Raw genomic sequence first — 18,338 nt, 5'->3', positions numbered from 1 at the left:
GCAGTGCGTCTTGTGGTGGAGGGAGTGAATGTTTGTGGATGTGGTGTCGATCAGGTGGCTGCTTTGTCCTGGATCGTGTCAAGATTCTTAAGTGTTGTGGGAACTGCACTCATCCAGGCAAGTGGGGAGTATTCCATCACACTCCTGACTTGTGCCTTGCAGATGGTGGGCAGGCTCTGGGGAGTCAGCAGGTGAGTTACTTGTCACAGGGTTCCCAGCCTCTGACCTGCTCTTGCAGCCACAGTATTTATATGGCTCGTTCAATTCATTTTCTGGTCAATGGTAACCCCCAGGATGTTTATAGTGTGGGATTCAGTGATGGTAATGCCATTAAATGTCAAGGGGCGATGGGTGGATTCTCTCTTGTTGGACAGGATCATTGTCTGAAACTTGTGTGGTGCGATTGTTACTTGCCACTTGTCAGCCCAAGCCTGGATATTGTCCAGGTCTTGTTGCATTTGGACATGGGCTGCTTCTGTATCTGAGGAGTCGTGAATGGTGCTGGACATTGTGCAATCATAAGCGAACACCCCCACTTCTGACCTTACGATGGATGGAAGGTCATTGAAGCAGCTGAAGATAGGAGGGACCGAGGACACTACCTGAGGAGCTCCTGCAGTGATGTCCTGGAACTGAGATGATTGACCTCCAACAGCCACAACCATCTTCCTTTACGCTGGGTATGACTCCAACCAGCAGCGTTTTCCCCCTGATTCCCATTGACTCTAGTTTTGCTATGGCTTCTTGATGCCACACTCGGACAAATGCTACCTTGATGTCAAGTGCGGTCACTCTCACCTCGAGTTCAACTCTTTTGTCCATGTTTGAAACAAGGTTGTAATGAGGTCAGGAGCTGAGTGGGCCCTGGCAGAACCAGAACTGGGCATTTGTGAGCATTTTATTACTAAACAAGTGCCGCTTGATGGCACTGATGATCCCTTCCCGTTACTTTGCTGATGATCGAGAGCAGACTAATGCGGTGGTAATTGACTGGCTTGGATTTGTCCTGCTTTTTGTGTATTGGGCAAATTTCCCACATAGCTGGGTACATGCCAATGTTGCTGCTGTACTGGAACAGCTTGGCTAGCGGCACAGCAAGTTCTGGAGCACAAGTCTTCAGTACTATACCTGGAATATTGAAAGGACTGTTAGTCTTTACAGTTGCCATTGCCTCTTGGGTGAGGAATGGCAGCGGAGTGGAGGGGTGGGGAGATGAGTGTTTTGAAACAGCAAGTGGTAATGACCTGGAGCTCGCTTCTCACCGGGGTGATCCAAGTGGAAATGATTGATTTCTGAATGGAACTCGGCCCTTCAGGCAAGGCAGCTCTCCGGGCTATAGCAGCTGCATGGGAATGAATGGGGCTGCTCTGTGGGAGCTGGCATGCAGTGGGCTGAATGGCCTTCCGCTGGGGCATAAAGGACAGACTCCACGTGGGATTAGGACGGTCTGTCGAAGGTTTACAAATGAACTGATTCTCCGCTGTACTAACTTGGCCTAACACTTGTGCCTCTCTCTGACGTCAGGAACGATAATTTTCCCTGGCGAGCGGCCATCGTGTTCGATGTTGGGGATCGGCGAGACCCTAATGTAAGAGTTGGAGTGACCCTGACTTAGAGTCAAAGTCAACAGGGCTGAGCGACATTGAATGTCGGATATCACTGATTTATTGTACCTAACATTTAGCATGTTGGGGGTAGATAGTGTCCTCATGGTAATGTTGGAATTGATTAATATAGCCTGGAATAATAAAGCTAGCCTCCATAATGGTGACCAGGACAATTATAACTAATCACAACTTTAAAAAAACCATCAGGTTCACTAATGCCCCTGTAGGGAAGGAAATCTGCCATCCTTACCCGGTCTGGCCTACACGTGACTCCAGAGCCACAGCAATGTGGTTGACTCCTAACTGCCCTCAGGAATGGCCGAGCCGGCCACTTGTTTCGAGGGCAATTAGGGATGGGCAACAAATGCTGGCCTTGCCAGTGATACCCACGTCCTGTGGGAAAAGCACAGGATGTTCTGCCATGTCTCTTACAATATATTCCGCTAAGTTTAGGATTTAAATCTTCAGCAATCTTAAATCTGTCATTAGACATTCGTTTAATACTTACTCCCCCTCTGTCCTCCCCCAACCCAACCCCCCTCCCACCCCCTCCCCCCCACCCACCCCCCCAACAACGTGCTGTTTACCCAATAATTGGTACATTTCCACATCGCCAAGTACAAATCCATATTGGAAGCTTAAATAAGCCGGCCCTAAATATATTTTTCAGTTGAATATATTGTACTTTCTACACCCGCTGCAAATGAATTACATTGTCTACCAAGTGCAATTGATAAGTTTTTCCCTTACAAACCTGTCTCTCACCTTTTTACAAAAGGTGCATTGTATTTGTTGATTTTATTTTGTATCAAACTGAGTTTGCAGAAACTGCATCGAGAAACACTTTTACTTTAATGAGGTATAAAACTGGCTATTAATTTAACTTCAGCTTTATTTCAGTGGTCACAGAATCTAACTGCTGAGACAGCTTGCTATTACTGCAGTCAGAAGCAGTTGCAGAAACAAGTTGCTGGTGGTAGGTTTCAAGTTATTTTGACTAATTCCTTCCTTACAACACGGTTTCGAATTGCATTGCAGCCTGAGTCTAAACGTAAACAAGAGTGGATAATGAGTGTGCAGGGTACTGGTGCAGTATTCAGTCGTGTTTCATCGATGCACTGCTTTCATGCTGTGACCACCCATCATTCTAGCTTTGGTCTATCAGATGTAATTGGCTGCCTGAATAAATGTAAATCTGTACAGCAGGTAGCTGACTTAACTATTGTCACCTGGAGCGGCTGTCTGTTTTAAGCTCTCTATAAACATCCACAAACATTCACTCCCTCCATCACCGATGCACAGTGGCAGTAGTGTGTACCATCTACAAGATGCACTGCAGGAACTCACTACTGACTGGCTTCTGTGTATTAATTAATCATCAGTCCATTCTAATATGTTACCCCCACCTACTGGAAAAACAAACTGCAGCATCCTCTTTCCCCCTTGGAACAAATTCCTGACTTAGCCCATGGTTCATTGTTCTCAGATCAGTGTGTGCTTCCTAACTCTGTTCAGCAATGCCTGTCAACTTTTATATTTTTAATTCATTCACCGGAAGCGGGCTTCACTGGCTGGGTCAGTGTTTATCGCCAATCTCTAATTGCCCTGAATAAGGTGGTGATGAGCTGCCTTCTTGAACCGCTGCAGTCCATGTGATGTAGGTACACCCGCAATGCTGTGAGGGAGTTCGAGGATTTTGCCCCAGCGACAGTGAAGGAATGGCCGATATATTTCCAAGTCTGGGTGGTGAGTGACTTGGAGGGTGAACTTCCGGGTGGTGTTGTTCCCATATATCTGCTGCACTTGTCCTTCTCGATGGTAGTGGTCGTCGGTTTGGAAGGTGCTGTGGAGACTAGATCACTGCAAGTATTTAATGAGGAGGTAGATAGATTTTTGAAATATCGGCGAGTTGACGGCTATCATGAGGCGAGGGACGAGAGGGGGACGGAAAGTAAAGAGAGAAAAAGGACAGAATACAGAGAGATGGGAGGGAACAGGAAAATATGTGTTTGTGAGAGTGTGTGTGTGCGTATGTGTGAAGTGAACGAAAAGCAGAGATAGAGAGAGGGATATTGAAAATCAGACATGGAGATAGAGAGAGGGAGATAGAGAGATGCAGCATTAGTGTCACTGGTACGCAATAGGCACCTATCACCAAATGCAGGTATTAGTGTCACTGCCGCAAGAGGTCCCACATCGGCAAAGTGGATGTTTTAAACGCTGGAAATGACCTCCTTGCCAATCTCATTCGACGTTGTGCTTAAGTGCCCTGGACCACAACTCGCTATTTCAGCCCAGGTTGTGACCCTCGTGTTTGCAATGCAAGTATCCAAGGCAATCGTTTGTTATGTATGATTTGTAAGACGCGTTTTCCCTTGTGAGGAAGGCGACGAGGGGCAAAACCATAATGGCTTGTCCTGCCTGCATGTTGGGCAGGTCGGAGGAGACCGTTATGCCCTGTGGCATACAAGTGCACCTGGACCAGACGGTGTAACAGAGGGAGACCCACTTTCCCTTCCTGCATTAATGAAATGACCGGGCGTTTTATCAATCATTCAGGAGATCCCATCTGCACCTGCCCACAAACGAGTGATTTAATTCGCCTGACATGTGCCCGGTGCTCTGAAGCAGTCCTCTGGGTCATGTTGCAGAGGAAGGATTAACCCGTTATTTGATTAATTGAGACGGTCGACTGAGCGAGTATTGGACCAGGCTGTTAAACTCCACTCTGAATTTGCGCTGAGTCACCACGTAAATGAATGTGTTGGTACAAGAGCTCAAGAGCTGGAGCATATTGGCGCTTTCTTGCAGAATGAATTTTGGGTCGCCGAAGCCAAGGATCTGATATTCATTCATAAATCGCTCGTATAGGAACTGTGCCACGTAGGTCAGCCACAACAGGATGAAGCTGCCAGAGACAGCGAACAGTAAGACAATGGACCTTCTCCCGCACTCTATCTCTGGGTCACTGTGCTCTGGCCATTGCTCTGGGCCTGGAGCCTCCTGCGGGCTCTGCTTGCCGCTAGGATGTGCCTGACAGTCGGAGCATTGAGCAGAAGGATCAGGAGGAATGGGAGGCACGGGGTCAAGATGCGGTCAAACCAGTCAAATGTCCTCCATGCCAGAGAAGTGTAACGGAGATCCTTCAGGCGGCAGTACCAGGGCACATTGTTAATTACGTACACGGGTTCGTGTATAAAGTACCATGGAGCACTTTTTAAACAGCCCAAGGAACAAACGGTCCCTGTTACCGCCGCCACCGTTTTCTCGGTGCAGTAATTTGTTTTCAACTTCAGGCAACAAATGGCCACAAAATGATCGACGGTGAAAGCAACTGTCAGCCAGACAGAACTGTCTCTAGATGCAGAAATGAAAGCAATGCTCAGACAGCACTCGGGAGTAATGGACAGGAAGCTGCCTGGAAAATAAATACCAGGAATTCGGTTCAAAATCCCAGCGGTGATGATGACCAGGCGATCCGTCAACGCTATGGACACTAAGTACCAAGTGATACATCGGGAGAGACCACACCTTCCTCGGGACAGTTTCACAATCGCCACAAAATTAACTGGAAGAAAAATGGAAGGATGTGAAGCAAAAGTAGAAGATAGACTCGAAGAAGCAGCATTCTATTGATCGAGTTTTTCATTTTGCGGCGCTGATGTTTGAAATAATGAAACCCTTGTTACCATCCAAAGATACAGTAGAATAAGTCTGGGAGCTCGGGAGAAACAAGTTAATATTTAATCATTAATAACATTTCCAAATGGACTCCACCAGGAAACAAAAAAAGAAAAACGATTCAAGGAATTGTGTAAGGTTCAAATGGATTGCAATAATCAATTATAAAAATATAAATCTCAAACCTTCAGGAGGAGAAAAGAAGGAAGCTGGCTTGAGGACTATTTCGTGGAAATCTGTTAGGGGCAGCGAATATGGAGGTGCAGGAACAGATGGAATTAATTGAGGAGCTTCAAAATGAGGCAGAATCCCTAAATATGCTCATTTCATTGTTCCAAATTGTCAACAATGCCTCAATCTTTAATTTGAAATAAAAGCAAAATACTGCGGATGCTGGAAATCTGAAACAAAAGCAGAAAGTGCTGGAAAAAAACTCAGCAGGTCTAAGAACATCTGTGGCGAGAAAAACAGAGTAAATGATTTGAATCTGTAAGACTCTTCGAGTCACGTGACTTGAAACAAGGGTTTTTAAAACAAGGGAATGAGTTTTTGATACCATGTTCTATTGGGGTTATCACATTCCTGTCACTGACGGACCAGTGCGGAATTTTACAGTGGGATAGCGTAATTGTTAAGTCGCTGTTAACACGCACAGTCACAACTTTAACCTGGAGATTGGGTTTGGTTCACTCATATCCCTATGGAAGAGGCTCAGCCTTCTTGCCCGACCTGTCCTACATGTGACTCCAGACCCACTGCGATGTGGTCGACTCTTATCTGCCCTCTGAAATGGCCGAGCAAGACATTCAGTTCCAGGGTACTTAAGGATGGGCAGCAAATGCTGGCACTGTCAGCGACGCCCACATCCCATGAAAGAATGAAGATAAGGGAAGTGCTCCCTGGAAATTGACCTTAAACAGCCTCGCTCCAATTTAAATTCAATTAAAAAGCCAGGAATATGAAGCTCGCCTCCGTCATGGTAACCATGAAGCTATCGTACATTGTTGTAAAAAAACCATCTGGTTCACTAATGTCCCTTTAGGGAAGGGAATCTGCCGTCCATAAACGGTCTGCCCAGCATGTGACTCCAGACCCGCCGCTAACGTGGCTGACTCTTCTAACTGCCCCCTGAAATGGCCCAGCAAGACACTCAATCCTCAAGAGCTATTAGGGAGGGGCGATATATGCCGGCCCAGCCGGCTCCGCTCCAATCCCATGATCAAGTAACGCTAACAATAATAATAGATAATGAAAAATTTATCATCGCTGGCTTTGCAGAATTGACCACAAACAGTTCGGTATGAGTGAGGCAGAGCGGCTGGAAAGCTCCCCACGTGGACAGCGGCGGTTCAAGGAGACGGTCCACCATCACCTTCATTAGGGATGGCCAATACATGGGTGGCCTAGCCAGCGATGCCAAACTCCTGTGAAAGAGGAACATAAACTCAGAAGCGGAGAAAACTGAGACACCTTTTACCTGGGACTGCGACAGCGGCGAGGGCGGTGTAGTATATGGCATAGAGCGGGCCTCTTGGTGGAAAGTGCATCTTCTGAGTGGAGCAGCGGCGAGAGGCACCCAAGCTCCTTTCGACTATTGAAGTAGGCATTATTATACCTGAGATTTAACCACACCAGAGGCAGAATTAGGGAGCCTAGAATGTGCTTGTCTAACTTTGAACATGCAAGTGAGGCTGAGTCACTCATTCATATTGGTTATGGCCATTGAACAAACACGTACAAGGGCAGCCTCTTTGACTGTAGATTCCAATGCAGGGAAATGATCTCGGCTGATTCCCACAGAATGCTAGAAGGAAATGTTGAACACTTATCCTGTGATATGTCCGATCACATTGGAAGCCGCCGGTGATTCCAATAAAATTTTCAGGGCATAAATTCAAATCACTTGCTTCTCTCCAAAAAGGTCATTAATCTGTGGACTTCTCTGCCCAGTCAGACCATCGTCTCGGTCATACAGTAGCTGTTAGAGCTGTTTGAAATTATCAACCCCCTAGTTTCCTTTTTGATCATTAGATAATGAATACCCTTTCATCCTTTCGGGGTATGACTGCTCCTATCCATCCTGTGACACTTGTGCTACCTTCATCCCCTGAGAAATGAATTGAAAGACTCAATTTGCACGTGTCATTTTATCTCAGAAATAATCAGAACTCCTGAATCGAAATTGTTCATTCCTGTTCAGTGCTGTAAGCCTGCAGGGTTCCACAAGTCTGTTCTTTTTCACAGTGTAAGATGCTGTATTCAGTTAATATTAAAAAAACGCGTATTACTGACTTCTGGCTGCTCGGAGATTAAATGAGTTTGGTAGTGTTTCTGCCCCATTTTTAACTGGGGTTTGTGCGCCCGTTGGGCGAATGTGACAACCAGTAAACTACAGAAACCCCGCGCAGCGAGTTAGCCAGAGGGGCTTGTATAGAATTTCAAACTGTGTCTTCATGTTGCAGTTCTGGATTATCCTTTGCAGAAATAGGATTGGGCTGGGATATTTAGGAACAAATTAATCTCGCAATGGAATCGTAAAAGTTCACAGCTCATTAGGACCCATCGTGCCCTCGCCAGCTTTTTTGAAAGAGCTGCCAATTTAGTCCCAGTATCTTTCTCTTTGTCCGTAACCGAGCAGCTTTTCGATTTCAAATATTAGTCCCATTCTCTTTTGAAAACTCGGAGTTGAGAGAAACAATATTGATAGAGGCGCAGGAGCTTCTGCAGTGTCCATGCTCAATGTGTGAAAATTAACAAAGTTTCCCTGACCCATTGTCGGCATTTTATTTTATTCAAAATATATTGCACTTCATATAATAGCATTAAAATTTATTGAGATGACATTGACCAACCTGCCACCAAGGAATCATGTCTGACCCCAGTGATCTGTGAAAAATGTAACTAGGTCAAATGGAACCTTTGGTGTTCGTTCCAGTGGCGCATTCGGTTAGCGTGCGGTACTGATAGTGCTGTCAGCGGGCTTTGCCGAGGTTATGAGTTCGAGCCTCACCCGGAACAGCAGTTCTACCAAAGCAACCACATGTGGAACCACACTTGTATAGATGATTCAGGAATTACTGGCACGGCTTTCAGCAGGCAGCATTACAATAGACCTGCAAGGACAAAGCGTAAGCGCAACCCCGCCCCCCGCCCCCGTGCTGGTTTATTAAAGTCTGTTACACAGGGGTGTACAAGAATTCTGAAAAACCAACAGTGACTCATTTAACATCTCAATTTGACGAAAAGCATCAAGAAAACCATGGTTTAAGGACAAGGTATTATATTTCCGCCACTGTTCACACAAGATAACACCAGGCTGGAAGTGGTTAGTAAATACGCTCCACGGTGACAGACAGTCTGCTCTTAGATGCAGTCCGGGATACACGCACGGGGAAAGCAGATATCTCCTGGCTCATGAAACGTACATGGATTAAAATCAAGCTGACCCTTGGAGCCAAGCTGATGGTGTATTAGGGCTGGGTTCTCAGTGCCTGGTTGTGAGTCATGGAGGACTTACCGCCATCAAGAAAAGGAGTTCCGCAATTTCCATCTGCGCTGTGTGCGATGGTTATGGATATCTCCTGGCAGGACACAATCAGGAAAGCGGCAGTCCTGTCAAAGACAGAGCTCCCAAGCCTGTTAGCCTCATCAAACAGGGGGAGGTTGGATGTTTCGGGCACGTCTACAGGGTTGAAGATGGTCACATAGCTAAAGGCCAGTCGGCCAGTTAGACGCCCAAAGTTCCAGTTCTAGGACGATTGCAAGCGTGACATGAAGGCCCTGAATATCGATTATCATGCCTGAATTTCACTAGCTGACGACAACGTAAGATGGCGACACTTCCTGTTGTGCATCATCATGATATCCAGTGGCTTAGCGTCTTGGCAACAGATGCCAACACTGGAACGAACAACTCATAACACCACTCGTAGCTTCACGTGAGGCAATTGTGACAGGAACTACCTCTCAAGTTGACCTCCTCAGCCATCAGAAAAGGTGCAGCATGTGGAGAGACCCCATCTGAAATATATTCGTTTGTTGTGTGTCCATCATCTTTCATGAATGGAAGGATGACGGTGACCGTTGTGAAATTCACTTGCAAGAAACATGACGTGTTTCAAACACACACACAGAAAGATACATACGGACGCAGAAACACATACACAGACTCACACAGTTGCACACATATACACACATAAACAAATTCACAGACACACACATACATACAGACAGACACAAACATACACAGGAGCACAGAGACATACATGCGCGCGCACACACGCGCACACAAACAAACACACACGCGCGCGCAGGCACTGACACGCACACACGCGCCAAGATGGCATCTTACTCTGAAGGCCGGCAAAACCAAATTTCAAATTAGCATTCCCATCTTGACGACCTATGTATCTCCGTAGCACTTAGGAATCAGAGAAAATCTCACCCATTATCTTTCAGGTGGTATCATGAGCCCATAGACACTGGCCCACTTCCTGTTTGTTGAGGTGTATTTGCTGCAATGGCTGCACTAAGAGGCCACCTGTCATTCAATTTCTAATGGAAACTTCTATCATTATTATTACTGGAAACCCTACGTCTGTCAATTTTCGATAAGAAATTGTTTATTTTAATGCTGAAGTTGACGCTACTGCTCTTAGTTTTAAACTATGACCTCTTTCATATTTTATTATACAAAGCTTTTATTTTCTATTTTGCTTATACGAAGACTTGCATCTTTGAATGTATCATCAGCACCTGTCTCTCTTCTCCCCAAAATAGCCCATATCTCATTGGTATATTCAATCCAGGGCCAGATTGTGTCCTCGCTGCACAAACCCATCTCTCTGTTTATGTTGCAGTAGGTCCCGCCTATCTAATCAATGAAAGATTCTGTATCACATTTTTGTATTAAATCCAATGCCAGTTAGTGTCCTCGCTGCACAAACCCATATATCTGTTTATTTTACTGCAGCTCCTTTCTCTCTAATCCATATATCTATCCCGTATCTCTATATCAGCCCACGTTACTGTTATGCCTGAACTGACCCATATTTCGTTCTATATTACACCACATCCTGTCTCTCTGATTACTTCATTAGCTCATATCTGTATTTATATTACACGAAGTCATGTCTCTGTCATTACTGCACAGGTAATGCCTCTATTATCATTGGGTTAGCTGAGACAATTATTTTTTTTGCAGTACTGCCCGTCTCTGCCTCTGCTGCACTAGCCCATATCTCCTTTCAAATTACACCAGGTCGTTTATACCTTTATGCTGCGCCAAGCCCTGCCTCGTTTCAGATAAGTGTACACAGATTTTACAAATAAAAGGGACAGGCAAATGAGTCCAAAAATGATGAGAACGGTCGGGGTGGAATTTGTAAAGCTCAGTTAAAAACCGTAGACAAAATAACAATAAAACTTTCCCTGGAAAACAATAAGAGTTTCAATCCTTTCCAAGATTTGGAATAATGAGACTGAGAACTTCACGTGTGTCAATCTCATGTCAGATAAATATAGAGGATCATTTCTTTCCAGCGCTTGCATATATCATTTCACATTCGAGTTTTCACATTCGAGTATTTCACATATCAGGAGTCTCTGTCAGATGTCGAGCTAACCGTTTGCCAATAATCTGCTCGATATTGACGATGTGATTCAAATTCTTGAGTTCCTCAGGGTAGTGTGCCAGGCCCAAGCATCTTCAGCTGGTTCATCAATGTCCTGCCTTCCATCATCAGGTCGGACGCGGGGATGTTCTCTGATGATTGCACAATGTTCAGCACCATTCACGACTCCACAGATACTGAAGCAATTAATTTCCAAATGCAGCAAAATCTGTACAACATTCAAGGTTGAGCTCATAATTGGCAAGTAACGTTCACACCACACAGATGCCCGGTAGTGACCATTTCAAACGAGAGAGAATCCAAACACCTCCCCTTGATATTGAACGGAAATCGTATCACTGAATACCCCGCTATCAACGTTGTGGGGGTTACCATTAACCAGAAACTGAACTGTACCATCAATGTAAATACTGTGGCAACAAGAGCAGATCAGAGGCTGAGAATGTTGAGGAGAGTAATTGACCTCTTGACTCCCCAGAACCCGCCCACCACCTACAAGGCCAAAGTCAGAGGTCCATTTGTCGTTCAACGTCAACTTATAGAGGCGTAGACTAGTGAAGTAAAAACAGATACAGTCTGGTGTGGAAATTACTGAGACGGGGCCTAGTGCAATGTAAGCAGGGACATTATGAATACAGTAATAATAGAGGCAGCATCTAATGTTATTTAATCAGAAACATGGCCTAGTACACCAATAGCAGGGACTGGGATGAGTTAAATATTAACATAGCTAGGATCTACTGCTGCAATAACGGAGACGGGGCTCTTGCAGTATTTACAGATACAGGGAGTGGACCAATATCAAGTGAAAGAGCGCAGCTATTACAGGCACAGGGCATAGAGTAATAGCTTCCTAGAGAGAGTCTAGAGTCGTAATAACAGAGACTGCCTCCAGTGTAAGAGAGACAGATATGATCTCGTGGAGTAAAAAGAGAAAGGGAGAGTGGAACAGAAGCAGAGACAGCGGTACAAAGACAACATGTCTGCGAAGGCAGTATCCATTTTAATTTAAGAAAGATAGATAAGCTCGAGTGTGATGCAGGCTGATACAGAATCTAGTGTAAATCAATCCGAAATATGGTCTAGCAGGATATAAGTACAGATATGATTAAGTATGTTATAAGCAAGGCCACGATCTAGTGGAACATAAAATGAGGCAGTGCCGAGTGCAGTAATAATTGAGCAGTATCTTGTGTAATACGAACAGGTCGCCAAGTGTAGTAATAACACAGACTGGATCCAGTACAAGAAAACAGACACAGGGTCTATTGGATCTTTACCTAATTCGGGGCTTTTTGTAAGATGAACTGACACAGTGCCTAGTGAAGTAAATACCGACAAAGGTACGAGACTAATAAAAACACAGAGATGGACAAGTACAACAATAACAGTGTCATGGCATTGGGCAACATCAGAAACAGGGCATCCTGTGATATGAATGAAGGCATGCAATGGTGAAGCATTATCTGAGGCAGCTTCCAGTTTGGTAGACACGCGGCAAGTCCTGCTGGAGTAATAGCTCAGACAGAGCCTTGTGAAATGCAAATAAAAACATGTTCTAGTTCTGCATAACCAGAGAGAAGCTCTAGTTCAGTGCCAACCCAGGCATGGCCTATTATAACTTTAGCCGAGACTTGCTTCATTGCAGTCATGACTGAGATCGTGCTTACTGTAGTACGTCCATTCTCCAGTATATTAACAACTGATCCAGGAACAACTGAGAAATGAGCATCTGTAATGTGAACAGAGACATGCCCTAGTGTAATAGAAACATAATCGGCGTCTATTTTAATGTGTACAGAGACTGTGGCAAATGGACTAATAATTGGGATAGTGCCTGCCTCGTGTAATGTAAGCAATCACGGATTCACTGCCATCCACTGGTCAAACTTTGCTATTTCAGGCACTGTGAAAATGTCCATTTCATTTACCGTTTCTGAGATTAATCATAGAATCATAGAATTCTTACAGCATAGAAGGAGGTTATTCGTCCAATCGTGTACGTGCTGACCCTCTGATGGAATCATTCACCTAGTGCCACTCTTTTCCATGTGGTCCAGCAAATTTCCCTTTTCAGATAATGATATAATTCCCTTTTGTAAGCGTCACTTTAAACTGCATCCACGAAATTCTTAGGCAGTGTCTTCCAAATCCTAACTACACGCTGCACGAAAGTTTTTCGTAATGCCATCATTGTATTTTTTTATTCAATTACCTTAAATCTGTGCCCGCAGGTTCTCAATCCTTCCACCAGTGGGAACAGTTTCTCCATTTCTACTCTGCCCAGCCCTCTCATGATTTTGAATACCTCGAGCAAATCTCCTATCAACTTTCTCTTCTCCAAGGAGAACAGTCCAGACTTCTCCAGTCTTCCAATGTAACGGATATTCCTCATCCCTGGAACATTCTCGTGCATCTTTTCTGCAGCCTCCCAAATGCCGTCACATCCTTCCTAAAGCGTGGCGTCCAGAATTGGACTCGATGTCCCTGCTGATGTCAAACCAGAATTTTATACAGGTTTACCATAGCTTCTTTGCTTCTGCACTTTATACCCCTGTTGATAAAGGGCAGGATGCTGTGTGTTTTATTAACACCTCTATCAAAATGTCCTGCTACCTTCAATGACTTGTGCAAATATACACTTAAGTCGTTAGGCTCCTGCACCATCTTGGGTTCGTACATTTCATTTGATATTGTTTCGCTGGGAACTTTCTGCAAAAATGAACCATTTAAAACTTCCCTGCATTAATTTGCGTCTGCGCCTTGTCCGCCTATTCCACCAGTCTATCTATGTCCTTTTGAAGTTCTGCACCATTCTCGTCACATTTCACAATACTTCCAAGTTTCGTACCATCCATAAATGTTGAAATTGTGCTCTGTGCACCAAATTCTAGTGCCTTAATATGTACAGGGAAAAGCAGGGGCCCTAATACCAATCCCAGCGGAACTCCACTGTAAACTCTCCTCCAGTCGGAAAAATAACTGTTCATCACTATCCTTTGTTTCGTGACAGTAAACCAATTTCGTATCCTTTTTGCTACCATCCCTTTTATCCCATGAATTGCAACTTTGCTCGTAAGTCTGTTGTGCAGCTCGTTATCAAATGTCTTTTAGAAGTTCGTGTACATTACATCGACAGCATTACCCTCATCAATTATTTATGCTACCTCATCAAAAAGCTCGAACAAGCTAATTAAATACGATCTATCCTTAATAAATCCTTGCTGGGAATGAAAATGTTATTGTTAGAAGATGTGATTTTAAAAGCCGAAGATATTATTGGAAAAGTTACATTCAAAGGGGAAGCTAGGTATGAGCGGAAAGGAGTTTGTGTGTGTAAGGGAGAGGTATTTAAGATCTAACCAGCCTTTAAAGCTAGAATTCTGTCCGCAAAGGAAACAAATTGAACGCAACCTCATTTTGAGCTCATAAGGTCAAATGCGCTTTGTCTGGTGTTTGCTTAACTCCTTTGGGTTATTGTTGCCTTGGTGAAGATTCACCTGGGAGTGATTAATTTGGCCATTTGCTTAAAAGTGGTTATGGTGGTAATTTGTAGACATGTGCAGGTGTCTAATTTGTTGTTAAATTAATACATGTTTAATTTAGTTTCATATAAAAAAGATCTTGAGACTTGATGGACTTATTCCTGAATTCAGAGCTGCATTCTCATTCATAGTGTAATCCCGTTCCTTGTTATCCCTCCCCAAATGCATTACCTCACACTTTTCCGGGTTGAATTCCATTTGTCATTGCTTTGCTCACCTGACAAGTCCATTGATATCTTCCTGCAGTTTACGGTACCCTCCTCACTATTTACCACCCTAACAATTTTCATGTCATCCGTGAACCTCTTGATCATACTCCCTACAATAAATTCCAAACCATGTATGTAAACCACAAACAGCAAGGGCCAAAACTCCGAGCCTTGCGGAACCCCACTGGAAACAGGCTTCTAGTCACAGAAACACCTCTCTACCACTACCCTCTGCTTCCTGCCTCTCAGCCAATTTTTGATACAACGTGCCACTTTCCCTTCGATCCCTTGGGCTCTTACTTTGTTAACCAGCCTGTCAAATGCAGCAGCCTCATCAACACTCCTGGTTACCTCCTCAAAAAAATCGAACACGTTGTTGAAACACGACATCCCCTTAACAAATCCATGTTGACCATCTCTGATCAATTCATACCTCTCCAAGTGCCGATACATTCTGTCCCTCCGAATTACTTCTATCAACTCGCCACCGCCGAGGTTAGACTGGCTGGCCTGTAATTTCCTGCTCTATCCCTTCTTCCCTTTTTCAAGAATGGGACAACGTTAGGAATAATCCAGCCCTCTGGCACCTCACCTGTGGCCAGAGAAGGTTTGAACATTACTTCCAGGGCCCCTGATATCTCTTCCGTTGCCTCCCAAACATCCTGGGATACATCTCACCATGGCCTGCGTATTTATTCACTTTAAAAGGCCGCTGAACCCACTTGTAACTCCTCCCTGTGTTAATTCACTCTAAAATTTCACAGTCCTCCACCCTGTTGTCTATATTTGTATCGTCCTTTTCCATTGTGAAGGCTGACGCAAAGTATACATTGAGGACTGTACCCACGCCTTCTGGCTCCACGTACAGTATATCTCTATGGCACCTAATTGACAGTACTTTTTCCCAAGTTATTGACTTGCTCTTTATATATTAAAAAAAACTTTTGAGTTTTCCTTAATTGTGTCCACGAATGCTTCCTCATGCACTTTCTTAGCTCTCCTAATTCCCTTTATATGCCCCCCTCCACCCCCCCAACCACACTACCCCCCCCCCCGCAAACACGCCCCCACCCCCACCCACCCCCCACACACACACACCAGCACCACCCCCCTGCACTTTTGATACTCTTTTAGGGACTCTGCTGTATTGAGCCCTCGGTATCTGCCATAAACTTCTCTCTTTCTTTCTTAATCCTAACCGATATTCCCCTTGACATACAGGAGTCTCCGGACTTGATCCCCACTTAGTCCTCACGAGAACATATTTGCCCTGGAATCTCCTTGAATGCCTCCCACAGCTCTGTCACAGTTTTATCAGCAAGTAGCTGCTCCCAGTTCACTTGGGTGAAATCGTATCTCAGTTTAGTAAAGTTAGACTTTGCCCAGTTTAGAACTTTTACTCCTCGCCCAACCTTATCCTTTTCCATAGCTACCCAAATCTAACTGCGTTATGGTCACTGTCTCCAAAATACTGCCCTATCAATTCTCCTTCCATCTGCCCGGGCTTATTTCCGAATATTAGGCCCAGATCTGCCCCCTCCCTGTTGGGGTTTCTACGAGCTGGCTACAAAAAATCTCCTGGGTGCAGCTTAAGGATATTTTTCCCTCCCTACCTTGCACACCAAAACTATCCCAGTTAATATTTGGGTAACTGAAGTCCTCGACTATTACTATCTTATTATTCTTACACTCCTCTCAAATTTGGTCACACATTTGATCCTCTGTCTCACCCTGGCTGTTTGGGGCCCTACAGTACACACCCAACAGTGTGTTAGCCCCTTTTCAGTTTTTTACTTCTACCCATATGGCCGCATTTGATGACCCTTCCAATACATCTTCCCTCTTCTCTGTTGTAATTGATTCCTTGATAAATATTGCGACCCTCCTCTCCTCTACTATCCCGCTCTCTACCTTGTCTGAGTACTCTATACCAAGAATGCTGAGCTGCCAATCCTGCCCTTCTTTTAGAGTAGTCTCGATCATAGCTATGATATCGTACTCACAAGTTCCTATCTGTGCCCTCAGCTCGTCTGTCTTATTCCTCAGGCTCCTTGCATTAAAATACATTCAATTCAGCCTTGCAAAACTCACTTCTTTACTTTTCTAGCCTATGTTTCCTCTGCGTTTCAGACTCACTTACTAGCGTTTTAACCTTTAATTCTTTCCCAGCTTCACTCCCCTCTGACCTACTTTTCAGGATCCCACCTTCCTGCCAATTTAGCTTAATTCCGCCAAGCCACATGAGCAATCCTCCCCACCAGGATTTTGGTCCCGTTCCTGTTCAGCTGTAAACCATCCAACTTGAACAGGTCCCAACTCCCTCAGAAACATTCCGAATGCTCCAGGAATCTAAAGACCTCCCTCCTGCACCATCTGTCCAGCAACGCAACTGCTCTATCATTCTGTCCTATACTCACTACTGCGTGGCACAGGGAGTAATATGGAAATTACTACCTTTGAAGTCCCTTTTTTCGATTTCCTAACTAACTATCTAAAGCCTGGGTACAGTACCTCATTTCAATGTCTTCTTATGCCATTGGACCCAACATGGTGAACGACCTCTGGCTGTTTATCCTTCCCATTCGCCCGTTCTGTGACACCTTTAACCCTCGTACCTGGGAGGCAACATATCATCCTGCAGTCATGACTATGGTCGCAGAAGCGACTGCCAACCACGGGCCCCCCCTCCCCCACGAATCCTCCACCAGCATTACGCCTCTGCACTTCTTCCCCTTCACCTCCCCCCACCCCCCCAACCACCCCCCTCCCCCCACCCCCCCCCCACCCCCACCCCCGAACCCCTCAGCAGCTGGGCCACCCACAGTGCCATGGCCTTTGTTCTGTTTGACCAGCACAGAAGAACCGTCACTCTCAGCGTTTTCAAAGGCTGAAAAACGGTTTGCGAGGGCGATGCTCCCGTGGATCCCCTCACTACGTGCCTGGTCCCCCTCTCCAGTCTGGCGGCCACCCATTTCCTCTCTGCTTGCACTTCCTTAAGCTGCGGGTTGACCACACCCTGGAACATGTTATTCACGAACCTCTTAGCCTCGTGAATGCAGTGTAGTGCCCTCAGCTGTTGCTCAAGCTCCAAAGCCCGGAGCTCGAGTTGCTCCAGCCGGAGGCACATCGTGCACAAATGCCAAGAGCATGTAGGATTTACCAAATAGTGCAGGATGAGCACATCAGGTGACTGAGCTCCCTAGACATATCTTAACTAAATAGAATATGGACCTTTGCTTTTATATCATCCTTACTCTTATTTGAATACAGACTAGGTGCTTTATCCCTTAGATACACTAGATCCATTTGATGCTGTTGGATGCCTGTCCCAGGGCCCTCCTCTTGCATTCCCCTCTAGGTGCTGCTGACTGCCTGTCCCAGGGCCCTCCTCTTGAACTCCACTCTAGGTGCTGCTGACTGCCTGTCCCAAGATCTTTCTCTTGCACTCCCCTCTAGGTGCTGCTGACTGCCTATCCCAGGGTTCCCCTGTTGCACTCTCCTCTCGGTGCTGGTGAATGCCAACCTCAGTGTCCTCCTCTTGCGCTCTCCTCTAGGTGCGGCTGATTGGCTGTCCCTGGGCCCTCCTATCGCACTCTCCTCTTGGTGCTGCTGACTGCCTGTCCCACGGTCCTCCTCTTGCTCTTTTCTAACTCATTGAATTTG

Source organism: Cetorhinus maximus, chromosome 23 (assembly GCF_964194155.1).
Source record: "Cetorhinus maximus chromosome 23, sCetMax3.hap1.1, whole genome shotgun sequence".
Lineage (NCBI taxonomy): Eukaryota > Metazoa > Chordata > Chondrichthyes > Lamniformes > Cetorhinidae > Cetorhinus > Cetorhinus maximus.
The sequence above is the reverse complement of the archived record's forward strand: the minus strand, read 5'-3'. Positions refer to the sequence as shown.